Raw genomic sequence first — 20,467 nt, 5'->3', positions numbered from 1 at the left:
TTTTTGTCTAATTGCTCTAAATATCTCACTGATATTTAAATCTTTAATGGCCACTAAGATTTATTTTGGTGTATGATGTAAGCTAGGCATCTAACTTTTTTTTCTTTCAAAATGACTAATTAGTTGTGCCACCATTTATTGAATAATTCTTTTTCCTTTGAATTTGAGATGCTCCCCTTCTTATGTCTAAATTGGTATATACCTTGGGTCTTTTAGAGACTTCCTGTTCTGTTTCATTAACGTGCCTATTTATTCTGGTCTCAAAGCTACATTACTTTCATACTGCAAATTTTTAATAAACATTAACATTTAATATAATAGGCCCAATACTTCCCGCCTCATTCTTTTTGTCCAGACTTTGTTTTGCTATTCTCACATCTTTATTTTTATCAAATTAATCCTAAATAAAAACTTTAAAAATAATTTTACCAAGTTAAAAATAATAGCATTATTTTGATAGTGTTGAATATATAGATTAACTTAATAATATTGAACCGTCTCATTTAGGATAATAATATATCTTCGTTTATGTGTCCAATCAGGTTCTATTCTTCATCAATGTTCTCCATATTTTTATTAAGTTTGAATTGTCCTTACTATATAAGAAAGCTAGATATGGATATAATAGATATAGATGTTGATATACACACAAACATACATAAGCATTTTCACTTTGCAATAGATTTTCTTACTAGATGCCCTTTGAATTTTTAAAAATCTTGGCTTTCATATATCAATACATCTCTGACAAAGAATGATTCTCCATTTAACAATTGATAACTCTGATATTCTGTGGTACTTACCAGTATGGCTTACTGGTCTTTAAATTTTGGCAAATAGAGTAGCAGTAACAGCAAGGTATGGCAAAATCAGTTCATGATAGAGATTCTAATGTAAATCCATGAGTTCAAGATAGTGGCTGTAACATGTGACAACTGCCAATACATGGGACTCTCATCAAAGTGACATCTGAGCAATTCACAAAGCATTCCCTGCCAGTTTGGCCCACTTTATAGGATGCAGAATGGCTTCGTGGCACACAGTTTAGGAAGTACTCTATGCTTTAGGACAGTGGTTCTCAACCTGTGGGTAGGTGGCCTCTGGGGGTCTCCGAGCCCCTGTCAGGAGTCTATGGGGACAAAACGTTTAATAATAATCCTACTAAGGCATCATCTGCCTTTTTCACTCTCATTCTCATATGAGTTAAGCCTTCTTCAGAGGCTACGTGATGTGTGCTGTCACAGCAGACTGAATGCAGAAGCAGATCTCAGAATCCAGCTAAATTCTATTAGGCCCCACATTAAAGAGGTCTGCAAAAATGTAAAACAATGATACTTTTTCCACTTTTTTTAATTTTCGAAAATATAGTCATTTTCATAAAAATGTTATTTCTGTTAGCTTATAGGTTTATTATTGTTACTAGAGGCCTGAAATTCGTGCAAGAGTAGGCCTTCCTTCCCCCAGCTGCCGGCACCAGCTTCCCTCTGGCACCCGGGACCTAGGCTTCCCTCCGGCCACAGGCAGGCACCCGGGGCCTGGGCAGCCCCGGCTTTGTCCGGAAGGTCGTCTAGAAGGACGTCCAGAAGGACATCTGGTCTAATTAGCATATTATGCTTTTATTATTATAGATATTTAACGGACTAAATACAAAAAATGAAAAGTTCCCAGTCTGAACTTCTTATATCACATCAATACATATAACTCACATAAACAAAGATCGAAGGCTGTCCTAAATAACCCTTAACACTGTAAAACGGTTCTGAGACCAAAAAGTTTGAGAACCACTGCTTGAGAAGAACTCCCAGTTTATCATCACGCCCAAACGATGCCATTGCCCCCGCTTCTAAACAGTTGAGCTTTGACTTGCATTTTCTTTGCAGGGTGCTCTCATTTCATTGCGTAAGTAGTAATTGTGCAGTGTTCTGATGTTTCTAAATTTAAGGCTTTATAATTAAAGAGTAAAAATAAAACCTAGAGTGAAGATACTGAGGAGTTTGGATAAGTTTCCTAATGTTCTTTTTAAATGTTATAAATATGAGCCTTCTGACTGTGGAAGAACAAAGAAGAAATGATATTAACAATGAACCACACCAAGAATAGCTTCTGGCCGAAACCGGTTTGGCTCAGTGGATAGAGCGTCGGCCTGCGGACTGAAAGGTCCCAGGTTTGATTCCGGTCAAGGGCATGTACCTGGGTTGCGGGCACATCCCCAGTAGGAGATGTGCAGGAGGCAGCTGATCGATGTTTCTCTCTCATCGATGTTTCTAACTATCTATCTCTCTCCCTTCCTCTCTGTAAAAAATCAATAAAATATATATTAAAAAAAAAAAAAAAAAGAATAGCTTCTGATTTTATGTGGGAACCAGGACCGGGGTATATTTTAATGCTGTGTACAAAAGAATGCAAAATAAAGTAATTTGTATAAGTGGGATAAAGACAACTTGGTTATTTTAATACAAGTAGTATGGGTGACTTTATATTGTTAGTGTAAACATGTGGCTCAGATGATCAAAGAGTGCTTGAAAGTTGTAGAGTTGAAAGTTGAAAGTGCTGTCATTCCACTTTTCCTCAGAAAGGTAACATGTTCTGCTAAAACTCATGGCTTAAATTTAAAAAATTCTCTCATAGATAAGGAAAGTTCTAAAAATATTAAAATAAGTTTCATATATAAGAAATTGGTAATAATAAAAATTATTATTTTTATTTTATATTTTGAAAAAATTATCAAAGGATAGGTAAAGCAAATGAAAAACTTCTAGAAAATACCATCTGTATGGTTAAAAATAATTGAACATTGTCAAACATAAAATATTTAATAGACTTTCAAAAAAGAGCAATATCAATATAGACTTAGAGCAATCTAAATTTATGGACTTGCTTATTGCAAAATATTTATCTACTGATATGAGAAAATAACTTTTTGGAAAATGTATAAATCAAGGCAGTAAAATTTCAGTCATTATTGATGAAGCCTCAACTGTTTCATATAAAATAGTTTTAATAATTTATTTAAAATGTGAAATTCAAGACTTTGAAGATAATTTAATGGTTTTTGTTGATCTCATGAAGCAGGAAAGAGCAACATCTGATATAATTTATCAAAATTTATTGTTGACACATGAGAAAAATGGTCTCTGAGAAATATTCCCAGGAAAACCTTATTGGGTTTTATATTAACAGTGCCTGTGAATAGCTAGGAAGAGAGTCTACATGTTCAGCCAAAATTTAGGAAATTTTTTGGATGTTTTAATTTGGCACTGTCCAAGTCACTGAATTCAATTATCCTGGATGATGCAATGAAACGCATAAAGCGAATAAGTAATTGTAAATGTTTTCTTAACTTATCATCATATAATGTCAGGAAAAATTTATATCTGAAGATTTGGGAATTGAGACAATGAAAATTATAATGCTTGGGCCATGATGCTAGAATTAAAAAAGCAGTGTGAGAATTATATCAAGTTTATCAATTGAACAAAAACTGTGTAATAGGAGAAAACAATTGGAAAATTGCCTCTTTTAAAAAAGAGATTTCACTTTAAGCTAATTTATTAATTAAAATATAAAAATTATTTTTATAGAAAATTTTCTTGATTATAGTGGACAGCTTAATGCCCCCAAATTTAAAAAAATGTTTGAATGTATAAAATTAAAGGAAGCCCTAACCGGTTTGGCTCAGTGAATAGAGCGGCGGCCTGCAGACTCGAGGGTCCCAGGTTTGATTCCGGTCAAGGGCATGTACCTTGGTTGCAGGCACATCCCCAGTAGGTGGTGTGTAGGAGGCAGCTGATCGATGTTTCTCTCTAATCGATGTTTCTAACTCTCTATCCCTCTCCCTTCCTCTCTGTAAAAAAATCAATAAAATATATTTTTAAAAAAATTAAACTAAAGGAAAATGGAGATTTTATAGAAGTAAAGAAATATACCCTTTTAAATAAGATAAAGTTCTAATTCAAAAAGAAAATATATTAAATTGATAAATTATCAAAAATGCATTGTCATTTGATGACAAAAGTTAAAATAATAATTTTTCATTTTCTTTCAACTTATTTTTCTTCAATAAATTGTGTTCCTTAATTTATTAAATTACTAATGTTGCTTTGGCTATTTTTTTGGTCAAATAATGTTTATGAAGCTCTATGAATTAAAAGTAAATTAATTACATGTTGTATTAGAGTAAACAATTTTGTGACTTTTTAAAATTAATATATTTTTGTCAATTTCAGAAAGGAAGGGAGAGAGAGAGAGATAGAAACATCAATGATGAGAAAGAATTATTGATCAGCTGCCTTCTAAACACCCCCTACTGGGGGGGGAGGGGTCGAGTCCGCAACCAGGGCATGTGCCCTTGACCTGACTCGAACCCAGGACCCTTCAGTCCACAGGCCTACTTTCTACCCACTAAGCCAAACTGGCTAGGACCAATTTTGTGATTTATTTGATAATAGAAATGAAATATATAGAAAGCCACATATTTTAAAGGCTAGAAAAATTCTAGATCAATTGCTGTAAGTTCAGCAGAAACTGAGAGATGAATTCACACTATAAGCAATAGTTTGGACCTTAACAGATATTCGTTTACCGGGTCACTCACTGACTACCAATTAATGGCTAAGTTGTTGAAAGAATTTGGTGTGGCTTGTGTGTCAGATTATAGCTCAGAGAATGCATCATTTGATTAGTGTTGGATGTAGTTTTAAAAATGGCACCAACAATTTCTAAAAATCAGCAAATGGTTTGGAAATTATTAGAATGATTTGATGAAAAAACTATAACTGCTATTAATTGGCAGGAAATTTTATGATATTTAGAGTTTAGCTTTCTTAGAGAGTAAAAGGGACTAAATTTTAACATTTTTAATGAACACATTAGTTTATATTACTAAACTCCTTGTTAAATATTTTAATATTACCCATGCTTTTGTTACACTTTATCATCTAATTGCCTCAGTGGGCACTTATATAATGAAGTTAAGTAATAATGATAATTGAGGGCCTTGTTGTCTTTCTGATTTTAATTATAATGTTTCTAGAGCTTTGTCATTAAGCATAAAGCTGACATTTGATTTGATATAAGTTTAAAAAAACAAATTGCATAAGTATTATCTCATGCGTCCATAAAGAGTTTAATATGGTTTCCCATCTTTGACATATTAATATGATTAGTTATAATCATGGATTTTAAATATTGAATTGACCTTCTATTCTCATAATGAGCCCTTTTTGGTGGTAGTGTATTATTTTTTTTAAGGTACATCTGGATTCAATCATTCTTTTATTTTTAAAAAGAGATTTTATATCCATAACCCAAACCATGACTGGTTATTAGTTTTCTTTTCTGTGTAAGTGTGTGTTATCAAACTTGAGTTTGAAATGTCTTCTGATGAAACAATATTGATCTAGTACCTTCTTGGTACAACTCGTTGACAACCATCTCAAATTCAGCTAGGGTTTTTAGTCTATGCAGGTTTTAGATTTCTTCTTGAGTCTATTTTGGGGAGGTATATTCTTACAAAATAATCTAGTTCATTCAAATTTTCAATATTTGGAACATTGTATTTTGTAATTTCTGTGTAACATGCACTTAAAAATAACATCTTTTCTCTAGATCTTTGTTTAAAAGTGCTTTATTATTCTCAATAGTATAGATGTTTTTATTGAGAGGTAATTCAGATACCATAAAACTCACCCTTTTAAAGTGAATCATTCACTTGTTTTTAATATATTCACAAGCTTTACAACCATAATTACTATCTAATTCCAGAACATTTTTATCACTCCAGAAACAAGTCTGGCACCAATTAAGCTGTCACTCCCCGTTGCTCCCCTCACCCCCGAAGCCCCTGGCAGCCACTAATAAACTTTCTGTCTCTGTGGACTTGCCTATCTGGGGCATTTCGTACAAATGGGATCATAGAATATGTGGCCTTTGTGACTGTCCTTTTTCATTTAGCATAATATTTTCAAGATTCATCTGCATTTTAGAATATATCGGTATTTCATTCCTTTTCATGACCAAATAATATTCCACTATATGGCTAGCATAACACTTTTTCCTATCCAATCACCCTTGATGGGCATTTGGTTGTTTCCACTTTCTGGTTATAATGCTGGACATTCATGTACAAGTAGAGGTGGAGTTGATGGACCATATGGTAACTATGTTTAACCTTTTGAGGAACTGCCAGACTATTTTTTCATAATAGCTGTACAATTATACATTGCTTCCAGCAGTATGTGAGAGTTTCAATGTCTCTACATTTTTGCTAACACTTTTTATTGCCTATTGATTTTTCTCACTGTTGGTTGTTTTATACATTCCGTTCAATTTTCTAGATGTTGGCGACAGGAGGGCCAGTTTGATTCCAGTTGCTCCATCAGAACTGAAAGTGTGGATAGAGTAGTGTTTGTAAAACCTCTCAGCATGATTGTTTGCTTTGTGTATTGTAAAGCCATGTTATTTAGTGCCTAAAGTTCATGACATCATAAATAAGGATTTTACTTTGATCAAATAATTTAGCCCGATTCCATTTACAATTTTGGTTTGAATTCAACTTTTTATGTTAATACTAGAGGCCCAGTGCATGAATTCATGTACTGGTGGGGTCCCTTGGCCTGGCCTGCACCCTCTCACAATCCTGAACCCCTTGGGGGGGGATGTCAGATAGCCATTTTTGGCCTGATCCCTGCAGGCCCGATCCAGACAGGAGGGAGCCCTATCCCCATGGGTCCAATTCAGACAGGTGGGAGCCCGATCCTGTGCACTGAGTGTCTGTCCCCTGGTGGTCAGTTCTTAGGCTTTTATATATGTAGATTGTACCTGTATTCCTCTTGCAGACTAACAATTGCCTTATAGATTTTTTTGACCTATTCTTTTAGTTTAACATTATTATTTTGGTTTAAGTGGAGTTTGCTTTTAGACTCAATATGATAATCTTTGTCTTTTGATCTGTTTATACTTATTGTGCTGACTAATGTCTTTTTTCTTAATTCTGTCACTGTATTTTATGCTGTTTCTTGTTTTCTTTCCCAGTCTTTGGTTCTATTTTTTACATTTTCCCCTTTCTTTCTTTCTTTCTTTCTTTCTTTCTTTCTTTCTTTCTTTCTTTTTTTCTTTCTTTTTTTCTTTCTTTCTTTCTTTCTTTCTTTTTTATTTTTTCTTCTATTCTTTCAGAAGTTATGTGTACTCTCTTATTTTTATTTTGGTTAATCCTATTTTTAAAATTATTCAAACCCTATTCATTCTTGACTCCTTTCCTATATGTTTGACATTTGGAAATTTCATCAGAATGTGTCTAGATGTGGATTCTTTTAATTAATTTTACCTGCTTTTGGTGAGTGCTTTTCTCTCAAACTGTTATTGCTGCTTTTAGATTTACTCTGATGTTTTTGCTCATCTTCTTTCATCTCACTATGCTTCTCTCTGAATTCTAGGAGATTTTTTTTCAACAGACAATTTAAATTATTAATGCAGTTTTCTTCAATGTTTAATATGCCCTTCACTGCCCCTACTACATTTAAAAATTCTGTAATCATGGTTTTCATCTTAAAGTAATATCTTCTTATCTCAGATAATTATCTTTTCAAAAATGCAATATATTCTCTAATCTCATGGAAAATATAAATTTGATATTAAAATTTTTCTTTCTGTTTCTTAAAGTAAGGCTATGTCATTAGGGAACATTTGTTCAGATTATATATCTGAATGAATTCCTTCTTTTGTACTGGCTAGCATAACAATTCGATGATTGTTCTTGTTTTACCTACTCTTAGGAGGCAGGTCTGGATTTGGAAATGAAGCCTGTCAGAGGAGAAACAAGTTCAGTTCTTTTCATCTCAGATGTGGAAAAGAAGAAATATTTTTTGTTTTGTTAATCCTCACCCGAGGATATTTTTCCATTGATTTTTAGGGAGAGTGGAAAAGAGAGGGAAAGAGAGAGAAACATCAATGTGAGAGAAACACATCAACTGGTTGCCTCCTGCACAAGCCCCAACCAGGGCCCAGGCCAGGGAGGAGCCTGCAACCCATGGTACATGCCCTTGACTGGAATTGAACCTGGGACCCTTTTTAAAAAAATATATATATATTTTATTGACTTTTTACAGAGAGGAAGGGAGAAGGATAGAGTGTTAGAAACATTGATGAGAGAGAAACATCGATCAGCTGCCTCCTGCACACTCCCTACTGGGTATGTGCCCGCAACCAAGGTACATGCCCTTGACCAGAATCAAACCTGGGACCCTTTGATCCACAGGCCAACGCTCTATCCACTGAGCCAAACCAGCTATGGTTGTCTAGTAAGGGCACTCAGTTTATTCTTGTGGTGTAGTTTATAACTACTCGTAAGGCAATCATTTAGCACAGCAGCTCGCTTCTTTGTAGAATATGGCCTTTCACCCCTGCCCAGTGTAAGCATGACAGGCAGCTCTCCAAGTCCTTCGTGGGCTTGAGATCAGCTCACTTCTTATTGCCTGCTGGCTCACTTCTAATGCTAGCCCCTGGGTCTAGGCATCTGGATGAGGTTTAAAGTCCAGATGCCAGTGGGAGTTGCAAAAAGCCTCACAGATCAGCGACATTCAGGGTTCAATCAGGCATATTTTGCTTTTGTTATTTGAGTTAGCAGGGGACACATGCCTCTTCTCTAAGTAGTCTGACTATCCATCTCAACTAGGCGCACCGTCTTATAGTGCACCTCAGACAAAGATGGGGCCAATGCTGCTGCCAGGTGCTCTGAGTGTGGGGCCGTCTCCAATATCTGAGGGTAGCGCATTCTAATATCTTTGGATTTGCCCCTCTTGATCACCATATGGATCTCCACAGCCATGATCTGCCCAGAGTTTTAGGGTTTTAAGGTTTGCTTCTTTTTGCTTCTTAGGTGGGTCCTTTGTCCCATCCATCCATCCATCCATCCATCCATCCATCCATCCATCCATCTGATATTTATTAAGCAGTTACTATGTGCCAAGTATTGTTCTGGATGCCAGAGATTCAATGACGGAAGAAGACAGAAGTGGAGCTTGTATTCTAGAGGAGGGTTGCATTACAAGGTGTGAGGACTTTTATCTCCCTTATTCTGAGCTTGTTTATAACACATCCACTTTAAAAGATCCCTGAAGTCCAACACGGACAGGGATATTTTGAATGCTTTATGAGTTTGATGGGATTGGGGGAGGTAGTAATCTTGAATAATGATCATGAAGTGTAAGCATGACCTACACCTCCAAAGAAAGAAAAAGAAAACAAGAAAAAAGGCAGGAAGGGAAAGGAACTCTGAGTGCATCGCAGAAGTTCCCAGGGCCCTCCTTGTCTCAAATAGCTCATGTGCACAATTAGACTAAGTCAGAGTCTTGGATTCGAGTCACAGCCCCATACGCGCTCAAAGATCCTTCCTTTTCTCAGGTTCTATTATAATATGGTGTCCTCTCCATGCTTAGCTTAGAATATAACTTTTTAAGTTTTTGCTCATTAACATTAAGGGAAATTACAAAATAAATGTATCATTCACCACCATTTTATACTATAAACTATACAAGATTCTATTTTCCTTTTTCTTTAGCATATCATATCATTTTATTTTCATCACTTTCATTTTAATGGCAGCACATTATTCCATTATGCTGATTCCCAAAGCTGTTTGGCTGTCCCCCTGACCTTTCTGCTGATATTTAGAGGGTTCTACTTTGCACGAACACAATTCATAAATGGTGTGATGAAGGCCTTTGAGGAGGTTTGTTCCTCAGATTTATTTCGTGAGTATGAATTCCCAGAAAAAGGACAATTAGGTCAAAAAGTATTGATGTTCTGGGGCTCTTGCTAAGTATTTTAAGTTACTTTTCAAAAGGGACCAGCAATGTGGCATTTTTCCTGAAACCTCATCAGCATTAGTTTGCTTTTTAAAATCGGTTTCATACCGACTTGATAATTCAGTAGACAACACTTGCAGCATATTTCATGCCTATTGATCATTTGTCTTTGCGTTTACTATTTCTATTTCCTTTTCCGTAAATTGTTTGGTCATACCTTTTGCTCATTTATCTGTTTGGCTTTGGGGTGTTCTTACGTATTTTAATATATTCTGTTCTGTTGAGATGTGGTGCTCTTAACCTTGGGACCAGGCAGGGGCTTAGGGAGACCACCGGCCCTATACAAGTGTACCTACCATCTATGTGTGTGTGTGTATGTATGTATATGTATGTGTATGTCAATGTGAATGTTCGTGTGTGTTCCTGTGTCTGTGTATGTATGAACGTCTGTGTGTGTAGGTGAAAGAGTCCTAACTTTCTTTAGATTCTCAAAAATGTCAAATTTTAAAAAATAGTTAAGAAACCATGTGATACAAATCTTTTCCCTAGTGTATTATTTTTCTTTTAGTTAGTGTGTGCATACATTTAGCAGTTTAATATAGCTTACTCTGTCTCTTTTTCCTCTTTGTAATTTCTTCTACCCTTGGCCTATTATAATTATTTCTTAGGTGGGACAAATACACCATTTTATCTTCCTATAATTTTTTAAAAAGTTCATCCTTTCTAAATCAGGAATTTATTTTTATGGGTAGTCCTAAACTAATTTCTCTGCCTACCTACCAACATGGAGTTTCTTTTCCCTATCATTTAGTGACACCCTTTTTATAGGTGTTAAATTCTCTTACATCATCATGTCTGTTTGGGGACCTTTGATTTCATCAAACTATTGATCTAATTTGTTCCACTTCAAATCCACCCCACCATTTCAGTTATTGTTCTTTAATAATGTACTTAAATGTTGTCTATTATCACTGCTCTTTTTTTTTACGATGTTCTTTGCTGTCTTGCCTGTCTTTTCAAAGATGCATGTTGTCAAATTCTGTAAGAAATTCTTTTGTATTATTTTGAGATGATCTTGAATCATGAAATCAGAAAATTAAAGTATTTAGACTTATGATTTTCTATTACTCAAATTTTTACGTCTTCTAAGGAAATTTGAAAATTTTTGGTACCCCATGTTAATGTCTTAATATATAATTAATTATATTTGATAATGAATTTGATCCCATTTTAAAATTTGTTTCCCATCTTGTTATTGCATTGACTTAAGGAAGTGATTGATTTTTTAAAAATATTTATTATGTATCCATATCTAGCCAGTTATTGAACTTTTTGTATTGCTGCTGATGGTGGCTTAACTGAGAGCATAAGATTTTTAAAGGATATAATCATGTCATCTGCTAATGAAGTTTCCTATCTTTCTAATAACTATTCCTATGGTTTCCTTTTCATGTCTTATTCCATCAGCAAGATATATCAATATAATATGAAATAATAATGGTGACAGAGAGCTTATGTATTATGTTCCCTTTTCCAATAGGAAAATCTCTAATGTCCTCTCATTAAAAAGGACGCTGGCTTGGTTTTTAATAGATCCTTTTTATGTTAAGAAAATATCGTTCAATTCTTATTTTTTAAAATGTTTTGACATCGATTGAAAGGCATGCTTTGGCATCCATGAGGGTGATCATACGGTTCCTATTGTTTAATCTGTTGATCTGGGGTGTGGCATGTGCCGAACTCCCCTTGCATTGCTGGAGAGGCCTTTGTGGCCATGGCGTTGTCGTCTCTTCACGTGCTGCCGGACACTGTTCGCTGGCACTGTGCTCTCAAATGATATTGCATCCTGTTTCCTTTAAACAGCTCTGTTATCAAGGCTTAAACTCAGGACTGCATTTGCCTTGCAAAATGAATGAGCAGTTGTTGCTTTTTAAAAAACATTTTTCCTATGTTAAGGAATAATTTATGTAACATGGAAATGCATTGTTCTGTAACATTTGGATAGATTTCTCCAGAGACGCAAGTGGGCACAGACGGCCTTTTCAGGGGGTGGGGAGGGTCATTCTTTAATAAATTTCTCATTCCCTCAGAGTCTTTCTCATTTGCTGATCTAACCTACGCTGCTTATTGTATGAATTAGATTATTTTATAGTTTTGTAGACTATAGTCTGTTTAATTGATAATTTCAAACAAATTTGCTAAAGAATTATGTGCAATGTCCCCCTCAATATTTTTAATCTTTTTGATGCATCATTGTAATCACTTCCTCATTTCTGATTTCATTTGGGCCTTTTTTCTTGATTATATTTGTTGGAGGTTGGTCTTTTTTATTAGCTCTCTCAAAGAATCAGCTCTTGGTTTTATTTATCGATTTCAATGTTTTTGTGCTTCCTAATTTGTTTATTCCTGTTATTATCTTCCTTTCTTTCCTGACTACTATTTTTCTTAGGATGTAAGTGTGTGTGTGTGTGTGTGTGTGTGTGTGTGTGTGTGTGGTGGGGGTGGGGAAGGGAAATCTGTTATCTGAGACCTAAAGCAGTAAGCTTAGGTCATTGGTTTTCAGTGTGAGTGTGTTAGTGTGTGTGTGTGTGTGTGTGTGTGTGTGTGTGTGTGTGTGTCTTAATTTATAAAGCGCCTAAAACAGAATTTACCTCTGCGTACTGAGTTACTTCTTGTGGTCTTAAAATGCCCTGTTTTAGACCCATAGTTCCATGGTCCAGTACATAATGTGGTATGAACTTGTGTCAGAGAGGCCACTGGGGGCGGGGGGGAGGTATCTGACCCAAACATTTAATTTCAGGGGGGTCTTTTATGCCACAAGACTTTTCCTGTCCCCATCCTACCCTGCCTTACCCCCTTCCACCACCTTGGGCTCCACAGGTGTCTGAATCTTTGCATGTGTTCATGCATTTGTAAAAGGAGAAATCTTTTCCAAAAAGACCCAGTGATCTAGAATGGGCCCTCCCACCAGCCTTGCACAAGCAGGGATTTGGGTGGGGGGGCTTGAACAGTGGAGCTGCCCTTTATTATCAGCAAATAGCAGTTTAATGTGCCATCAAACAACCACCTTTAAAATGCTAACAGGAGCCTGAGCCTCCCTCCTGCCATTTACAAAGCAGCAGCAAATTTAGACCAATGCCCCATTTTACAGATGGAGGAACTGAGGACCAGAGCATCGACGTGACTTTCCCAGGAGCATGGAGCAAGCAGGGCAGTGGCAGAACTGGCACTCACTCTCCCATCTCGCCGATCCCCCTTCTGCATCCCTGTTTACCCCTTCTAACCTAAACAGCCTGTTCTGACCTGGCCCAAATAAAGTACGTGGACCCCACACCCAGCTGTGCTCTGTGTAGGGAGTCAGGCCGCTCCCCCAGAGCCTGAGCTGTGCCCCAGGACTCCAGGGAGGGAGCAGGGATGGCTCCAGGCTCTGGGCTGCTGCCTGCCAGCGTTCCCAGCGCAGCTGATTGCATCATCACTCAGGCCTTGTCAAGTGTTATTGCTCCAACATCCCCTAAATGACAAAGTTGGATTCATTAAGTGTAAATCCAATCAAACTTGAGAGAGAGAGAGAAAATAAAAGTGACATGGAATAAGAGAAATGGGAGTGCTGGTGAGAGAGGTTGTTGCTTTCTGTAGGAGAAGGCGCCCCTAGGCCCCTCTGTGGTAAGGCAGTGGAGTCGCAACCTCTGAGGGTGAGGCTGACCCTGGTTCAAGTCCTGCCTCCAGCACTTGCTAGCTGTGAGGCCCTGGGCAAGTCACATCACCTCTCTAAGCCTCAGTTCTTTCATCTGTCGATGGGAATATCTACCACATGGGATTGATTGCATTGAGGAGAGCATGGTATTGTGCCCATTATCAGCGTATTAAATATGGATGATATAAGCGTACTAGACCTTTCCTCTGCTGAGGATGGAAGTAGAAATGTACCAGGTACCAGGCAGGCCGAGGGTCATCTTGGAGATGTGAAGACAGTGAAAGGCAGGAGACATTGGGTTGAAGAACAAAGTTAGAATGGCCCTCAAATGGGATTCTGAACTGGGAGACTGATGCACAAGATGAACTGCCTTTTATACCAGGACCCATCACACACACACACACACACACACACACACACACACCCCACGGACACACAGGATTGTCATGCATGCATATATAAAAGTGGAACCATTTTTAAAAAATGTTTAGCTGTACTATGGCAGATATGCACTAGTATTTTAAAAATTCTTCTACAATTAAACACCCACTAAATTGATTTCATGACCTATTAATGAAGGCTTTGGCCAAGGTTATACAGCAAGCTGGAGGTGAGACTGGGGCTAGAACAGATCTCCTGGTCTCTAACCCGTCACCTCTTCCCGTCTGGGGTCCAGCTTAGGCCAGGGAAGTACTGATCCCAGCAAGTACAGGCAATGGGAGGTTGCCGGCAATATACCTAAAGAGGAAGGGTTAATAGCAAGTTCCTTCAGGTATCCCACTGGCTGCTTTGGAGCACTGCCACCTACTGGTCACTCCCTCTCATTACACTCCATCACTTGCTGGTGGCTCTCTCTTGGTGATAACAACTCCTTAAATGCTTGGCCTTTTCCACGGTTCAAAACCCACCCACGTCATGCCAGTTCTCCGAATCCTCAGAACAGTCCTGTGAGACAGGCAGATATCCTTATGCCCATCTCACATGTGAGGCATTTGTGGGCCAGAGAGGGTAAGTGACTCGGATTTTCGCACAAATGCCCTGACTCCCAGTCCAGTGCTCCTCCTGCCTATCCCTGTAACAAACCCCAGCAAGCTGGTTAGCTACAGGCAGAGAGGAGCAGGGTGCAGGTCTCTGACTGCTCAGAGGGAGGGGGAAGGAGCAGCTTATTTGGGAAGTTCCAGGAGACACTGTCAGGAGCAGCACATTTCATACCATTGGCCAGTCCTGTTTTGGACGCTCCAGAAACCTAGATAGAGGGGTCAATCCAAAGAGAGACGCCACCCGGCTCCATTCTGCAGGAGGTGGTTTGGGGATGCAACAATTACCAGGTTAATTTGGCTCGTGCAGCAGCCGAACTGTCCACCGTAGACCCTGCTGGAATCTGATTTCATTTTCATTCACAATGCAATAAGCAAGTAGAGGTGGCATAGTGTCATGCAAGCATGTCAAACTCACGGCCCGCGGGCCGCATGCCTCGTTTATTTGGCCCGTGTTAGCCTCTGAGTTTGACATGCGTGTTGTAGATCAACATGGCCCATGGGCTGCGTGTTTGACATGCTTGGTGTAATGGCTGAGAGGCCGGTTCCTGGGCCATACTCCCTGAGTTCAAATTCCATCTCTGCCTCCTTTGGGCAAATTACTCAAGTTCCATATAAAACAAGCATTCTCAGTTTCTTCACCTGTAGCATGGGGTTGCCACTAGTACATGATCTCGTTGGCTGTTGTATGAATTAAGGGGGCTAATGTGTATGAAGCATCCGGGAGCGCCCGGAATGTGGTAGGCACTTATTGCATAGTTTTACGAGAGTTGAGAGGAATTTGAGCTTTACCAACCTGGATTAAAATTCTAACTTTGTCACTGACTCATCTTGTGGCCGTGGGCAAGCCTCTTCCTCTCGAGGGATGACCCCGCTGGACCTTTCTCCACATTCCTGTGACCGCTGGGTGGTGACCAAGTCACAGTTGAAAGCCACCCTCAAGGTCACTGCTGGCGTGAGGGAGGGGCAGGCGGGCTGGGACACATCTGCTCCCTTGGCTAGAATCGAGCTGTTTTATTTTTCCCCCTTGGAACTATTTTATGCAGCAAGGTCAAGGGAGCAGGACTACAAATCAATTTAAACAAAAGCGCTGAGGCAGGTACCCTTGAACTCCTGTGACTTAAAAATAGCCTCGTCGTCATCCTTAGCCAAACACCCGGTACCTGAGCTCACTTAGCCTGTCATCGCCAACTAATAAACCATCCTCCTCATGGAAAGAGAACGGAATGAGACCTTTGAATCAAAGTGGATGTGAAGCCTGTTCGGATTAATAGAGCTGCATCTGTCTCCCCCTGTGTTCGCAGGATTGCTAGAGAGGCTGATGCATTCTTAGCGAAATGAATATCTTATTCAGTAACATCAGGGAAGACCAGCCCAGCCATCTTAATCATGACCCTGGCCGCTCTGTGAGTAGCCGAGCGTAACGCAGCCTTCTTTGTGGAATGCCTCGAGGTTCTACCTTATAAACTAGGTGGAATGGCCTAAAGAGGGGTGGGGGTGGAGGGAAGTATTTATTTGGAAAGGAAAGAAAACTAACGCTTCGCACTTACTGTGTGCCTAGCACTCTGCTAGGAGCTTTAGGTTCAACAATTCGTTTCTTCTCCACTATTACCCTGTATGGTGGATGTTTGATACCAGCTTCTAAAATAACAGCTTTATTGAGATATAAACCACATGCCGTCTGTATTAGTCAGGATTCTCCAGAGAAATAGAACCAATAGGAGATATAGATAATAGAGATGATATAATATATATGTAAATATATGTATATTTCTAAGAAAAATATTAAAAAAGAGAGTTATCAGGAACTGGTTCCCATGACCATGGAGGCTAAGAAGCCCCACAATCTGCCATTTGTAATCTGGGGGCCCAGGAAAGCCAGTGGGGGAGTCCCTGTCTGAGCCCAAAGGCCGAGAACCTGACCCGGTGTAAGCCCCGGTTCCAGGGCAGGAGGAGATGGATGGGCCAGCTCACGCAGCCAGGCAGGGAGAGAGAATGCGGGCCCTCAGTGGGTTGCATGAGGCCCATCCCCATCGCAGAGGGCAATCTGCCACCAACGCAAATGCCCATCTCCTCCGGGAACACCCTCACAAATACACCCACAATAGTGTGTAACCAAATATCTCATGTCCCGGTAAAGTCTGCACATAAAATCAACCATTACACCATCCATTCACTTTTTAAAAGTATACAGGTCAGTGGCTTTAGGATATTTACCAAGTTGTGCCACCATACCATTATCTAATCTCAGAACATGTCATAACCCCACAAAGAAACCCCACAACCATTAACACTCATCCCCATTACCCCCTCCCCGCAGCCCGTGGACGCCACTAATCTACTTGCTATCTGTATGGATCGGTCAAATCTAGGCATTTCACATAAATAGAATCATAGAATGTGTGGCCTTTAGTGACTGATTTCTTTGACTTTGTATGTTTTCCAAGTTCCTCCATCTTGTAGCATGTGTCAGTGGCTCATGCCTTTTTATGGCTGAATAATATTCCATCATATGGATATAGCACATCTTGTTGACCCAACGTTCAGCCGATGGACACTGGCAGTTTCCACTTTTTGCTTGTTATGAATAATGAACGTTGTGAACATTCGCACACATGTTTTTGTGTAGACATAGGCTTTGGTTCTCTTGAAAGTGGGAGTAGACTTGCTGAGAGTGGAATTGCTGGGTCATATGGTAACTCTGTTTAATGTTCTGAAGAACTGCCACACTGTTTTCCGAGGCAGCTGCACCATTTTTCCTACCAGTAACACAGGAAGGTTCCCACCCTGGCTGGTTTGGCTCAGTGGATAGAGCGTTGGCCTGCAGACTTAAAGGGTCCCAGGTTCCATTCTGGTCAAGGGCACATGCCTGGGCTGCAGGCTTGATCCCCAGTAGGGGGAGTGCAGGAGGCAGCCCATCAATGATTTTCTCTCATCATTGATGTTTCTATCTCTCTCTCCCTCTCCCTTCTTCTCTGCAATCAATAAAAATATATTTTCTTAAAAAAACAATAAAGTTCCCATTTCTTCACATCTTTGACAGTGTTTCTTATTGCCAGTCTTTCTGTTTATGGCCATCCTAGTGGATGTGAAATGGTATCTCTCAGTGGTTTTGACTTGCACTTCCCTAATGACTAATGCTATTGAGCATCTTTTCTTTTAAATATATTTTTATTGATTTCAGAGAGGAAGGGAGAGGGAGAGAGAGATTGAAACATCAACAATGAGAGAGAATTATTGATTGGCTGCCTCCTGCATGCCCCCCACTGGGGATCAAGCATGTGCCCTTGACCAGAATTGAACCTGGGACCTTTCAGTCCGCAGGCCGATGCTCTATCCACTGAGCCAAACCAGCCAGGGCTGTTGAGCATCTTCTTATGTGCTTATTGAAGATACACATTTGAGAAATGTATATTCATATCTTTTGGGTTATTTATCTTTTTTATTATTGAATTGTAAGATTCCTTTGTATAGTCTGTGTACAATTCCCTTATCAGATATATGACTTGCCAATATTGTCTCTGTTCTCTCTGTAACTTTCTGCATGTGGTCCTTCGAAGCACAAGAGTTTTTAATTTTGAGGTCTAATTTATTTTCCTGTTGTCCCACGTTTTGGGCGCCTTATCTAAGAATTATTGCTCATTCCAAGGTCATATGATAGACACCTATGTTTTCTTCTAAGAGTTCTATGGTTTTAGGTCTTAGATCGAGATCTATGACCCATTGAATAATGTGTGAGGTAGGGGTCTAACTTCATTCTTTTGCACATGCATAGCCAGTTGTCCCAGCACCATTTATTGCAAAGATTATGCTTTCCTCACGTCATTATCTTGACACCCTTTTGAAAAGAAGGGGCCAGAGATGCACGGATTGATTTCTGTGCTGTCAGTTCTACGCCATTGATCTATGTGTCCATCCTTATGTCTTGATTACTGTAGCTTTGGAGAACGTTTTGAAAGTAGCAAGTTAAAGTTGAATTTGTGAGTTCTCCAGTTTTACTTTCCCTTTTCAAGATTGTTTTGTCTGTTCTGGTTCCTTGTGTGTCCATGTGAATTCTGGGGTCAGCGTGTCAATATCTGAAGAAAAGACAGTTGGGAATTTGGCAGAAATTGCACTGAGTAGACAGATCAACACGATGAGTATCACTACTTGTCGATATTAAGTCTTCCATGAATACAGGGTTTCTACATTTATTTAGATCTTCTTTAATTTCTTCCAGCAATGTTTTATAGTTTTTAGTGTGCAAGTCTTACAGTCCTTTGTTTAATTTATTCCTAAATATTTTTTTTTTGTTTTGAAGCTATTATAAATGGAATCGTTTTCCTAATTTTCTTTTTGGGTTGTTCACTGCGAGTGTATAGAAATTCAATTGATTTTTGTATGTTAATCCTGCAACATTGCTATTGATGCCATTAGATAGGCGAGAAAAGTGACGAGCAGAGAGAGTGATTGGCTTGAGATTACATGGCTTTTTGGGTTCCCAATGTCCCTCTCTTTGTAGAACCACCCTTCCCTGCTGCATGGAAATCCCACTCTGTCTATAGAGTGAGCTCATACCACCCCCTCTTCCTCACCAGGGTGGGCCAAGGCCATCCTTCCCACCACTGGTGAAACCCTGATGAGGAAGGGAATCCGTGTAGAGAAAACCACAGCTAAGAGTTGGGGAGAGCTTTTTCCTCCCTGGCTGCCTGAAGACCAACCTTCATCATGAATGACACAGTAACCATCCGGACCAGGAAGTTCATGACCAACAGACTGCTTCAGCGGAAGCAAATGGTCATTGATGTCCTTCACCCTGGGAAGGCAACAGTACCCAAGACAGAAATCCGGGAAAAACTAGCCAAAATGTATAAGACCACACCTGATGTCATCTTTGTGTTTGGATTCAGAACCCACTTTGGTGGTGGCAAGACTACTGGCTTTGGCATGATTTATGATTCCTTGGATTACGCAAAGAAAAATGAACCCAAACACAGACTTGCAAGACATGGCCTATATGAGAAGAAGAAGACCTCAAGAAAACAGAGAAAGGAACGCAAGAACAGAATGAAGAAAGTCAGGGGGACTGCAAAGGCCAACGTTGGTGCTGGCAAAAAGTGAGCTGGAGATTGAACTACAGAAGGAGTAAAGATTCTTCGGTGACTTTATCTGTGATGGTTGTGCAGATTTTTCATGAGAGGATTAATAAACTATAAACTTTAAAAAAAAAAAAAAGAGTTGGGGAGAGAAAAAAAGCTCTGTCCCCATCATTGAGCACCTGCATCCAGCCCTACCTAAAGCCGGTGCCTCTGGAGTTTTTAGATACATTAGCTAATATTTATTTTAGCTTAAGATCATTTGAATTCGATTTCCGTCACATGTCACATTCTTTTGGTTAAAAAAAATCCTGACAGTGAGCAAAGGGCAGAGTATGGGTTTGAAACCAGGCCTGTACGATTCCAGCGCTGGGCTCACCCCGCTGTCCCTGCATTACCCCTTCCTGACACTCGGTCTGGGCGAGTGGGTGTTTGAGTGGCTTCCGGGGACAAGTGGAGCTTGTAGTAGGTAAGCAACAGAGGGACTAGAGTTCAAGACCTCTGGAAGCCGAAGACGCAACGCAAGGCTCAATAAACCAGGCAGAAGGACTCTTCCTGCCTGTGGGTCTTGGCCAGTCTCAACCGCTCCGAGGCAGTTTCCTGGGATGTTGTTCAGACCCAGGACGAGCACAAAGGCCCCAGAAAGACTCACGGTAGCTCCTGAAACGCACCTGCCCATCATCGCATGAAATCCCCATGAGCTCTGAGAGGCCAGGGCAGTGGTCGGCAAACTTCGGCTTGAGTGTGGCTCTTCCACAAAATACCATGTGCGGGCACGCATGTACAGTGTGATTGAAACTTCGTGGCCCATGCGCAGAAGTCGGTATTTTGTGGAAGAGCCACTAATATTCTCACAGT

General features: G+C 39.4%; 1 pseudogene; it reads left to right on the top strand.

Moving 5' to 3' along the window:
- The first annotated feature begins 19,207 nt into the window (after positions 1–19,207).
- On the top strand, positions 19,208–19,748 carry LOC102426245 (annotated as a pseudogene).
- The last annotated feature ends 719 nt before the right edge of the window (positions 19,749–20,467 follow it).

This window comes from Myotis lucifugus, unplaced genomic scaffold (genome assembly GCF_000147115.1).
Source record: "Myotis lucifugus unplaced genomic scaffold, Myoluc2.0 scaffold_620, whole genome shotgun sequence".
In the NCBI taxonomy this organism is placed as follows: Eukaryota; Metazoa; Chordata; class Mammalia; order Chiroptera; family Vespertilionidae; genus Myotis; species Myotis lucifugus.
This window is presented reverse-complemented; position numbering and strand designations above follow the sequence as displayed.